Source organism: Ictalurus punctatus, chromosome 7 (genome assembly GCF_001660625.3).
Source record: "Ictalurus punctatus breed USDA103 chromosome 7, Coco_2.0, whole genome shotgun sequence".
Taxonomy (NCBI): domain Eukaryota; kingdom Metazoa; phylum Chordata; class Actinopteri; order Siluriformes; family Ictaluridae; genus Ictalurus; species Ictalurus punctatus.
The window spans coordinates 5001712-5014030 of NC_030422.2; the positions used below are offsets into that span (position 1 = coordinate 5001712).

The 12319-nt window shown below is 41.7% G+C and overlaps 1 long non-coding RNA gene across 1 annotated transcript in view; it reads left to right on the top strand.

Moving 5' to 3' along the window:
• The first annotated feature begins 553 nt into the window (after positions 1-553).
• Positions 554-12319, top strand: part of LOC108267394 (uncharacterized) — a 12827-nt gene continuing 1061 nt past the window's right edge. Inside the window, exons 1-3 of the long non-coding RNA XR_001813090.3 lie at positions 554-1664; positions 4154-4234; positions 11668-12319. The exon at positions 11668-12319 is cut by the window's right edge and continues 1061 nt beyond it. This is a non-coding gene — a long non-coding RNA (uncharacterized LOC108267394). The remainder of the gene's footprint in view (positions 1665-4153; positions 4235-11667) is intronic.

The following is a 12319-nucleotide window of genomic DNA, read 5'->3' on the forward strand; positions in this document are numbered from 1 at the left end:
GTTTAGATTAATACCAACACTACGCAAAGGATTTTGAGTCCATCTGTAATAGATTAATACAGATGGTTAGTGGTTAACAGGTTTGTCTCACACCTCCAGGGTGGTAATTACACCACCCCGGCATAGATTGTTTTCTGAGAACAGCATGTCCTGAAGTCAGCTGTCAGCTGGGAGCACATTAAAATTAGAGCATTACCTCACGGGCTGTACTGTGTCATCAGAGACAATGCAATTTTCCCTTCATCCTGCTCTGCCTGTGTCTAATTCAATTCGGTGATATTGTACTACAGTGCAGTTAAAGATTTAGTGCACCTGTTCTTTCCATCCAATGCTATTCTGTTGTTTGTTTTTAAGTCAGTGTGCACTTCCTGGGAATGTATTGTCCTGAGTATTTATCGTAATTTTTTTTTTTTTCTAACATAGCGTGCCACTGCATTGTAGACTTTCCTAAGCACGAACATTTCATTCCAATGTATTCAGGCTATATGGAGGAATGACAATAAACGCCACCTGACTTGACATGCAGGTTCTCTTTATGAGTGTGTTTGGCATCAGTCAGTTGGCAAAAGTGTAAACATTATAATATAGTCTTACGCAAGTCGGTTTCATACGATAATAACAGTATACAGTTTAAAAGTTGAACCTCGAAAATCATCACTACTTTGAAGCATATTATTCCGTAACTGCTGTAAATGATTGTGTCACTGCAGTAAAATAAAAACCTGTTTGATTTAGCGACAACACACAATGTAAGAAAACACTGTGGAATGCAATTCTATTGTGAGAAGAAAAAACAACAACAACAACAACAACAACAACAGCAATAATCTAGATTACTTTAAGGCTGAGGGAAATTAAGTGTGACTAACGTAAACAGCATGAAACAACAAGATGTATTGTGTATACATTGTGCAGTACCAAAACATCTATCCGGTTTCCGTGCTGCTTATCCTATACAGAGTCACAGGGGGAGCCTGGAACCTATCCCAGGGAATAAGCTGAGGTACACCTTGGACAGGGTTCTAACCTTTCGCAGGGAACAACGTTCACACACTATGGACAATTCTAAAACGCTGATCAGCCCGTAATGCTTGTCTTTGGAATGGGGGAGGAAACCAGAGTACCTGGAGGAAACCACTGTATCACAGAGAGAACATGCAAAATCCATGCGCAGAGGCAGGATTTGAACCTGGAGGCAGGAGGCGAATGTGCTAGCCACTAAGCCACCAAACCCCCCGACAAAGAGACACATCGAGAGAGTGTCAGGTCATATCCGAGAGCTTGGAACACCTACACAAATGCAGACATACTCAACTTCTATTTTAATCATCAGACCTGAGAACGTTTACGCATTTTTGCGTAGGAAGTCCTAATTTTCCCATGGAGCAGGAGTATGCTTGTACAATCAATTGTGACAGAAAAATACATGAAAAGGGTATTCCTTTTCCCAGCAGTAAAAACGGAAGATGACCCAATCGACACGTGAATCCGAAATGAGCTGTGCAGGTGTTTTGAACTCTCTACTATTAACTGACATCCTGCAAACTCCACCCCCTTCCCCTCCATATCAGGTTAGTAATCGCTCGCCTTTTTCTGTTTTTTTTCTTTCTTTCTTCTTCCGCTCGATAGATGCAGCTGATACAGCGCCGTCACTTACTGTCAAGGTAAACGGAGAGTGTTTTCATTAACATGAAATGAACTCTGTGGATGTACATTTTCCTTAGCTACCAAGTTAATCAGTTATTTATGAGGAATTACACGCGAGGGGAACGGTGGCTTAGTGGTTAGCATGGTTGCCTCACAACTCCGGTGTTGGAGGTTTGATTCCAGCCTCTGCACTGCGTGTGTGGAGTTTGCATGTTCTCCCTGTGCTTTGGGGGTTTCCTCTACCAGTCCAAAGACATGCATTTTAGGCTGATTGGCACGTCTAAATCATCAGTAGTGTGTGATTGTGGCCTGTGTAGACAGACCCCTGTGGCACAGAAAATTAACAGGCATGTGGAAATCATCTGAAACAGCACAAAGAGAAAATAAATGAAAACAAGTGTCAAATCTAACACTTTACAAACCATTTTAATAGTAAGGATAATTATAAAGGCATTAAAAATGCTCCTTGCTGTCTTGTACCAGTCAGTGCTGTCAGGTTCAAACATATATAAATGGTTTAAAGACCAGACAAGCAACAGCTCCAGCAAAAATTCACACCACCCACCCCAACCCAAATCAAGTACCTCTTGTTACTCTAAATCCCTGTCTATACAAGCATGACAGTTCCTAACTCGTGCGAGTCATGTTCGAAAACACATTTTCGAAAAACTCATTGGCACTGGCGATTCCTCTACATTTTTGAACGCCTCTGATATTGAGAAGTGCTTGCCATGAAGGTGTTTTGATCAGGTGCCCTCCACAATCTGTCATTGCTGTAATGCATGATCAGGCCACATCACTCAGACGAACTCCGGGATCGTGTTACTGGGCCGACCCTACAGAAGAAGGGCAGGCTTTGTGAAGGTAAGGAGAGAATGGAGAGCTCTTCCAGGGTCTTCAGCTCCTAACAAGCATGAGCAGAACTCCCACATCAAAGGCAGGACCCAGCTAACCTGGAGGAGGTCCTCTGGCCACCCAGCGTTGCCATCTGAAAATGAAAGGAACCTTACAAAGGAACCCTACAGGATTTTCAGAAGACCTAGAAATCATGATGACGATGATTGCATGTGAAAGTGGGTAATGGGCAAAGTGCGATTCACGGATGACAATGTTCAGAAGATTAATGTGGTGCTGTGGTTGGGGCTTGCGGCAGCTTTTGAAAAGGACGAAGTGTCGAAAACCAGTCCTGCAGGACGAAGGCCCCAAGAGTGCTGTTTGATGTCTTCTCAATAGACCTTGCTTTTCTCATGCGTCTTTCTTTCTTTCTTTCTTTCTTTCTCTCGTTCATTCTTAGATCAATAAAACTTTCAGCTTTACTTTAATGTATCCACACACACTACACGCTGCCATTTTTGCTAGCAAATCAAGATGGCAGTGATACTCTGTGTCACGTTTGCTGATCTGCTATCATGTCTAACCTGCTCAAGCGAGAACAAGCATACTGACATGCAGGAAATAAACAACATGCCTGAACTATAGAACCTAACACCCAACCATGAGAACACACCACACATCCCATTCACATCTCTATCTCCCTGATTAACTAGAGAACCACGCCTGCAGCCTTTTTGGCTTGTGCTCCTGCCTTCATTGCCCTTTTGTGCGCCCTGCTTAATATAGCCCTTAACCGTGCTCCTTTAATAGCTCCAGTCTTTTATGTGCAGGCAAATAGGACTGGGTTTGGAAAGGAGACAGGAGAGACGTTTGTCCAATCGCGTTCTTCCCGCTGTAATTTTATGTCCGTGCCCTTTAAGTCATACCAGAAACGCAAATGGATGTTTGAAATTTACTCTTTGTGGTAGCAGACAAAAGGCCCCGTCCCTCACAATGCACACTTCCCTGTCAGCGAGAAGCACTAAAAGCGAGTTCGGCCATATCCGATGCACAGGTGACTTTGCACACATCAAGCATAGGTCACCGGAGCCTGAGCGCTACCTGTGTAAATCATGGCACAAAAGGCTTGCAATCCCAACATTCAAGAGGTGGCACAAAGGGAATTATGGCACTATGGGAAGTATAGTTTCCAGCACAGTGAAGCATCGACAAAGACTTCTTAAGCAAAATGGCCCGAGGACAAATCATATGACACTCTACGACAGGAAATCTCTAAATCGCCTATTGTCCAGCACCACATCAAAATCCTACACACACACGGTATAAGGAGGCAGGCAGAGTTTCAGGCCGCGTTCCTCATTCCACTGACGTGAGAAACCATTACTGATAAAAACAAGTTTCCTGAACCTTTTGATCAGAAGAATGACACGTGAATGCATTTTTTATTTTTTTATTTTTTATTTTAAACAGCAGGAGTTTTCAGGGTCTGAATAGCGAGATCATTTGTGTAAAACTATTAATAGCAGCACAAGTGTGCCATCAGGGTATGTTTAACTACTGATTTGAAAGATACGTTATAATATTAAGAGTAGGATCTGCTCCGAGGACTGCAAACAGGTAAAGGAATATTGCAGCCTTTTTTAAAATCTTTTTTTTCTTTCTTTCTCTCCAGCAACAGAGCAAGTGTTTACTCTAAATTGAGTAAATTGGCTAATGTTAGCCAAAGGGCCGCTGTTGATTCTGCTGACTGTAGGTAAGTATCAAATTGCAATCGTTATACGCGAATGATAATGGTATAACGATGAAACAGACATGGGAGAAAGTCTCACTAAAGCTGCTTTTATACTTATAGAGTTTCATCCAGCTTTGCATCCATCACTGCAGCAATACAGTAAAAAGTCCTTCCTGTTAAGATCCGGAATATAATGCTACGATAAAATATATGATGGGTAGGAAAATAATCACCGATGGGGTAGTGTGAGTTGATTCTTTCACAATTACAGCACACCTTGAAGTGTTTTCTTCCTTGTATTTATTTAATAAAGAAAGATATGTCTTTTGTTTTTTTTTTAAATCCGTTTATAGTTACATTTAATGGTGTGGATCATCCACGAAACAAGCTATTTCCTTTATCGTTATATTTCAGATCTTATAGCAGCTATAAACGGTCATTCCTTCCACATCTTTTTTCTTTGTTATGAAATGAATCAGACAGAAAAATAAAAAAAAATACAGCTTATTGTATTTTATTTATTGTATTGTATCGGTTTAGGAAAGGAGTGTCTAGTATGAGCACTTTGTAAGAGTAAGTAACATGTATGGTTATTTATGGCATCAGGACAGAGTACTTTGCACTTCCTGGTTTCCTGGTAACAACCAAGAAAGCAGGAAGTGCTGTTACGAAGCAGTCCTACTCGAGACTCCTTCCATAAATGTTAAATAAACACCTGCTAACAGAGCAACTCATCACATCAATGCCTACGTTTTTTCTTTGTTAAACAACAGCGGGTATTTAATCTGTTTATTAGAGTTAGGCTATATGGAGCATATAGAAAATATAGCATATTAAAGTCAGAGCATTGAGAACCTATGATCTGCTTTGCAGACAGAACTACTGACCTGAGAATTCGGCGGCACTGTGGTGTAACGTGCCTACTGGTCATGAAAGAAGGTGAATGCACTATCAGTGATTACTGACAGTGCAGGTGAAGCTGCGAGACGTAATCATGAAAGCGGATACATATATGTCCTGTTTTACATCCTGGTTTTGTAGCATTCCCATGCTCAGAAGTTCCCATATTTACCCTGCAAGGAAAACATTTATTTATGCAGTATGAGATCTGACTGATCTTATCAAAATGGCATGGATTACAGTATATTGACTCTCAACTTTACTCCAGTATCCATAGGACAAGGAATAGAATAAGCACTGAGTAGAGTTCTTAAGGGGAAAATGGTTCACATGGTGTGTTTAGAAAGAGGCAGCACTGTATACAGGAGGTAGTCGGTTGAAGAGAAACACTATGGCGGATTTAAAACCGGTCCTGCAGATCTATTTGCACAGGTGAGTCATACTTGCCTCTGGCAGCACACACCGCTGTCTTTTTTCATTTTAAAGTGGGGGGGGTGATTTTCACAACTGCCTGCCGCTGCATGGTAGTAACGGGAATAGTAAATAGCAATAGTGGAAGCACTGAAGCATTGGCATGCATTAGATGGACATACATTGTGTAGTAGTGATGGGAAATACTGCTACAGTTACTGTAAAATGATACATCCTAATTATTTGGAGTTCAGATAAGGGAAAATTAAACCCCATCCAGCCTCATCTTAGACAGTGTGCTCTGGGTCTGCTCCCCTCTGGTGGACACTATTGCATAGGTCATAAGTTTACATGCTCATTGCAGAAGCTGCAAAATGTTAATACTTAAAAATAAATAAATAAATAAAATAATAATAATAATAAGAGGAGTCTTTATAATTGCACTGCTTTTTTTTATTTAGTCCTGCCCTGAATAAACCATTTTACATAACAGATGTTTACATACTGTATAGTCCACACGACACAATAATAACTGAATTTACACAAACAAACCAGTTCCAAAAGTTTACACGCGCTCGATTCTTAATCCCGTGTGTCGTTGCATGGATGATCCACGACTGTGTTTATGTTCTGTGAGAGTTCTGCACGAGTCCATTGTTTGTCCTGAGCAGTTAAACTACCCACTGTTCTTCAGAAAAATCCTCCAGGTCCGGCACATTCTTTACTTTTCCAGCATCTTCTGCATATTTGACCCCTTTCCAGCAGCGGCTATGTGATGTTCAGATCCGTCTTTTCACACTGAGGGACTCGTACATGACTATTACATAAGGTGCAAACATTCACTGATGCTCAGGAAGGCGACACGATGCATTAAGAGCCAGGGGGGTGTAAACTTTTGAACAGGATGATCCGTGTAAATTGTTATTATTTTGTCTTCTGGGAGACATTGCATGTCTGGGAGACTATTTTAATGATCCCTCTTTTTTATATATATATTATAGTAGTTCATTATATGAGTTCAAACCCCAGCACTGCCAAGCTGCCACTGCTGGACCCTTGAGCAAGGCTCTTAACTGCTCAGATGTATAAATGAGATAATTGTAAGTCGCTCTGGATAAGGACGTCTGCCAAATGCGGCTGTAATGTAAATTTATGAGCACAACTGTATGTGAGAGAAGATAGTAAAACTATGTCATAGATCACTGGTAACAATGGATCTTCTAGTAGGGGTGAAGGATTAGAGGGATGGTCAACACCTTCCTGTTCAATCTGTATTGACTGTAGGGATCAGCTCACTGTTGTCTGTGATAACAGAGAGCAGAACAAGCCTACATCCTTCCCTCCTTTTCCGCAGACCCCTTGACCTGTCCGAAGACAGAACGGCTACTCTGTCCCTCACCCAGCTCTCTTTCTCCGCAGTTTAACCACCGTCTGTTGGAATCCTTCTGACGATCATTAGGACATGAAGCCAGAGGACACACCGTTCACACCACCATCGCAGCTATTAAGAGCAGTTCCTTTTTTGTCTTTACGTGTCTATAGGAAATCTGTTTTTATCTGTATATAAGACAGAAAGGTGTATCTTTATCTTATTGAGCCTCCTACTGTTAGCATATTACAGTAAAGGAGTAGTTCGCCTCTTATGGAAAGCCACCTGAGATCATGCTGGTGTATACTTACATTGACAGTCCTACCAGATTTCATGAAATTATTCAAAACTCATTATCAATAGCAATAGAGAACCTCATCCATCCATCCATCCATCCATTTTCCATACCGCAGTGTCATGGAGGAGCCTGGAGGTATCCCATAGAACTCTGGGCACAGGGCGGGGGGGACACCCTGGACGAGGTGCCAACCCGTCACAGAGTACAATCGCACACACGTTCACACACGACGGACAATTTGGAAATGCCAGTTAGCCTACAACGCACGTCTTTGGACTGGTGGAGGAAACCAGAATACCCAGAGGAAACCCCTGAAGCACGGGGTTTTGGAGACGCAATGCAAACTAACCATTAACCTATTTAACCCTTCGCTCTATTTTACAAGTAAACACACAACTGTATCATTATGGAACACCAAGTCGCATTGGAGGAAATCCGTACTCAAACAACTAGAGAGAAATTTGTCTCGTGTGACATTTCTTATGCCCCTTATCGTTCCTAATAATAGCCCCAATCCTGTCCCTGTCAGACCAATCTACCACTGACTTGGTGCTTCACCTCATGCCCTGACCAAGTTTCCTAGGAGATTGATGTCCAGTGATTTTGTCAAAGCAGAACGACCGACTGTTCCATCTTAGTCAATGAAGATTTGGCCCAATGGACCCTACAATTGTCATCATGTAATGTAGAAATACCAGTGCTGTGTTCAGCTTGGCAATATTTAACAAGATGTGCGAATCTAATCAATATAAGGCACTGCTATTGGACTATTTGTTTCATGTGAAGCCCAGGGATCTTACAAATATAGCCCAACTGTAGTCGTGTAACAGTCAACCACCTGCTGGACATGAAGATCCAATGAATACATCCTTCTGATGACTTAGCCTCTGCATAAGTAGCCAAGCACCTCAAAAACCCACCGACCTGTCAGTCAAGGCCTTAAGCTGTTTGTCGAGTCGTTTGTATGCGCTCATTACAAGCTCACGGTGTTTATATGTGTACACTGCTTTAACATAACGAGGAGCTTCTCGCTCTGTTGGTTTAGTGCTATGAGCAGTTTAGACCAAAGCCATTTTTAACTACGCACTGTGCTGCTGTTTGCTGGAACATACATGTGATGTTTGCTCACAGTTGTAATAAATCTCCTTCACAGTAGTATTCGAAGACTCTACCCCTTAAACATACCAAAGTCCACCTTTGAGAGCAGATTAGCGTAGCCAAGAAGGGGCATAATAACCCAATTAGGCTGAAATATCCCTACTCGGGCTCAATTCAGAGGCATGGCTGAATTGATTAAGTTAGCGCTTCTGAGTAAGAAAGAGTAAGAAAAGTAAACATGAGCTGGTCCAGGCTACATCCACTGGCAAAGAAAAACAAACGTCGTGTTACGTGAATGTGCGTATCACTCACGATATGGAAGATGTTCAAACAGCTACGTGTGTTTACAGTGACAAAAAGAAGGACACCAGTGATTTGGATAAAACAATATTAGCCCTCTGGGACTGTGGGAGAACGCATGTGTGTACACACAGTCTCCTTAAGGCACAACATTTAGATCAGTTAGTGTTGGCGTAATTAAATATTTTACTTGTGTAATAGCTTCTCATGCCTGTTTGGCAGGGCTGATGAGTCAAATGTGGGACTTTGGCAAGACCCCCTTCACCTTCACCGGTGAGATCTAAAAGTAGGGGAACAATAACGTTAAAGGCATCTCTCTCTCTCTCTCTCTCTCTCTCTCTCTCTCTCTCTCTCTCGCTCTCTCTCTCTCTCTCTCTCTCACACACACACACACACACACACACACACACACACACACACACACACACACACACACACACAAAGGACTAGTATGTGGCCTAAGGCAGAGAAAAGATGAAAGTTGAGGTGATGAGTGGTTTAGATGAAGCAGCTTGTACAGTATAATGGTGAGAACAGGTTGCAGGGGTGAAAGCCCCCCAGTTGACTGAATGCTGTGTGTATGTGACGCCAGCAGCAAGAGGATTACAATTCACTTTGGAGATTAAGCAAATATGAATAATGAATCATCCATCCCTGTAAATATTTTGTTCCAAAAATACTATTTCAATATATAATTTCAAGTATGTGGCTGTAGTGGTTAGCACGTTCGCCTCACACCTCCAGGGTCGGGGGTTCGATTCCCACCGTGGCCCTGTGTGAGCGGAATTTGCATGTTCTCCCCGTGCTGCGGGGGTTTCCTCCGGGTACTCCGGTTTCCTCCCCCAGTCTAAAGACATGCATGATTGGCGTGTGTAAAGTGTCCGTAGTGTATGAATGGGTGTGTGAGTGTGTATGTGATTGTGCCCTGCGATGGACTGGCACCCTGTCCAGGGTGTACCCTGCCTTGTGCCCCATGCTCCCTGGGATAGACTCCAGGTTTCCCCGTGACCCTGAAAAGGATAAAGCGGTATAGAAGATGGATGGATGGATATACTATATTCAAATACTACACACTGTTATTTATCTCAAAACATCATCTTCAACAGCATAACTTTTCTAATTTCAACAGATGTCACTGGAGAGGATTTTCTCGCGTGTTGGCTTGGTATTGAGCGACCCCATGTGGTCCGTGTCCTTTACTGCAAGCGTAGTTCTCCAGGCCAAGACATTCTCATGCTCGAGCACAGGGATCACCAACCCTCTTCCTTGAAATCTACTTTCCTGCAGGTTTCTGCTCCAAGCAAAATTCAAGCAAAAAGAACTTCATAAGGTAATGATTAGTGGTCAGGTGGGTGTAGTTATAGTTGGAACTAAAGTCTTCGGGAAGGTAGATCTCCAGGAACATGGTTGGTGACCACTGCTCTAGCACAAGCAGGTTAAAATGACACTGTATTCATTATGTGACTTCCTATTTAATTCTCTTAGTATGAGTTGATCTTCAATGGGTTCTTCAGTGGTTCTTTAAGGGATTTATTATTGGATTCTTTAGTGTTCTTAGCTTCCAAAACTATTTTCCATACTGCTTATTCTACACAGGGTTGCAGGGGAGACTAGAGCCTAGCCTAGGGACACCCTAGTGCCAACCCATCATAGGGAACATTTGCACACCTATTCACACATTATGAACATTTTGGACATGCCAGTCAGGTTACAGAGCATGTGTTTGGACTGGTGGAGGAAACCGGAGTACCCGGAGGAAACCCCCAAAGCACAGGGAGAACACGCAAGCTCCACGCACACAATGCCGAGACGGTAGTTTTTAGAATTTTTGTGATATTTTACACAAAGAAAGCAAGGTATCAAAATCTTGAATATTTATTTAATAATCCAGATGCTGCACAATTTCTAGGTCCCTGTTTAACCGTAAGCAGATTAATGATATTGTTTATATAACTGTTTTGGACAAAAGGTCAGATTTTCTGATCGCTTCTATTGGCGCACGTGGTTCTGATCTAACATGGACCACCAGGTTTTACACAAGCCTGAGTGCAGACTGTCCTTAAAGCAAACGGGAGACATACGAAATATGAAGAAATTTTCAAATCCGTGTAAATATTCTGTTCAATTTGTTACTTTTAATATGATCCGTAATGAAATATGTTTGTATTCAGTTTGTAAAGCTTGCAAAATAGAAGCATTTGCTTTAGCGGTCTCAGACTTATGGACCCTAAGTTACATACCAAAAAAAAAGGGGACTAAGTAGAATCATTCATTGTATTTCATTTGGTCCAATGGGGGAATCCTTAAAGGTCCATAACAGTATTTCCCATAAGAGTCTTCTGAACTAGAACTATACCAAGAACACCTGAAAGAACCCATTTTCTAAGAATGTATTAAATCAACATATAGCTCATATATTTACACATATCTGTCATATTCACACATGATGTTCTTCTTTTTGAAAGAACTGTCGTGAAACCATAAATTTAGTGTAAATAGTAACACTTCTACCTCACAGTGTTACATGTCTTCTTAATGACCGGCGTCTGATACGGATTTGATCAACAAAGCCCAGTTGATATCTTCTGATCCCCTTATAAGAATGAACTAGTGAATACGTCGTGAAAAGACAAACATTAGATGCATTTCACTATGACGCGTCTACGGAAATCTCAAAGGCTCGGGCTCGGTCGTTTCTCAAAGCCAGTCCTCGAAAGTTAATTTAATAAAACAGTACAGTGTGGTTTTGTTGCTGTAGTTGTGGTTGCAGATCTCTCACCCATGTTTCTATTAAAGCTAAACATAAACTGAGAACAGGTGAGGAGAAAGACCTCAGAGATCTGATAGTTTCCCTCCTCGTCTGACAACTTTAGGAACTTTAGGAATTTAGGAAGATCCCTAAGTATCATTTTACCTGACAAAAAAAAAAAAAGAATGATTTGTTTCTAAAAAATTCAAGTTTACAGCGTCTGTTCAAACATTTTGTTGGAAGACTTTTCTCTGTGAAATTCTCCCACAGTGCGATGTATTTGAATACCAAAGTGAATATTATCCCGCATGTTTATTTCATTATAACAGAGGCTCCTACTCATTCTGGAGGGCACGCTAAAATTTGCATCCATTTGAACTTCAAAGAAGAGACTCTTCTTCAGTGGACTTCTTAACCACCAGATCTGAATCCAACCGAGCACCTTTGGGATGTGGTACAACGGGAGATTCACGGTTTGAATGTGCAGCTGACAAATCTGTAGCGGTTATACTGTATGATGCAATCATGTCAACATGGACCAGAATCTCAAAGGAATATTTCCAACATCTTCTGGATTCCAGGCCATGACGAAGACTGTTCTGAGAGCAAGGGGAGTCATATTGAATACGGTATCACTGCATTTCACTTAACATTTGTCTCATGTATTGAAGGGGGGGGGAAAAAACTACCCATGTCATGCCCCTCCATAAATGTGGAGACCCAGCTGATGTAACAAATTATTATAAGCTCATTTCTAAGCTCCTACACACAGCTAAAATATTAGTCTTTAGTTCATTCACAATAACCTGCTGTCATCAACAACAGTATATCAACATTCTTCAGCCTCAGCAGTCAGGGTTCAGGCCAGAACACAGCTCTCTCACAGCTGCCCCCTGCTGCACTCTTTGTTGATCTCTAAAAATCATTCGAAACTGTCGACCATGATATCTTAATGAACAGAACTGTCTCATTTGGGTTTGG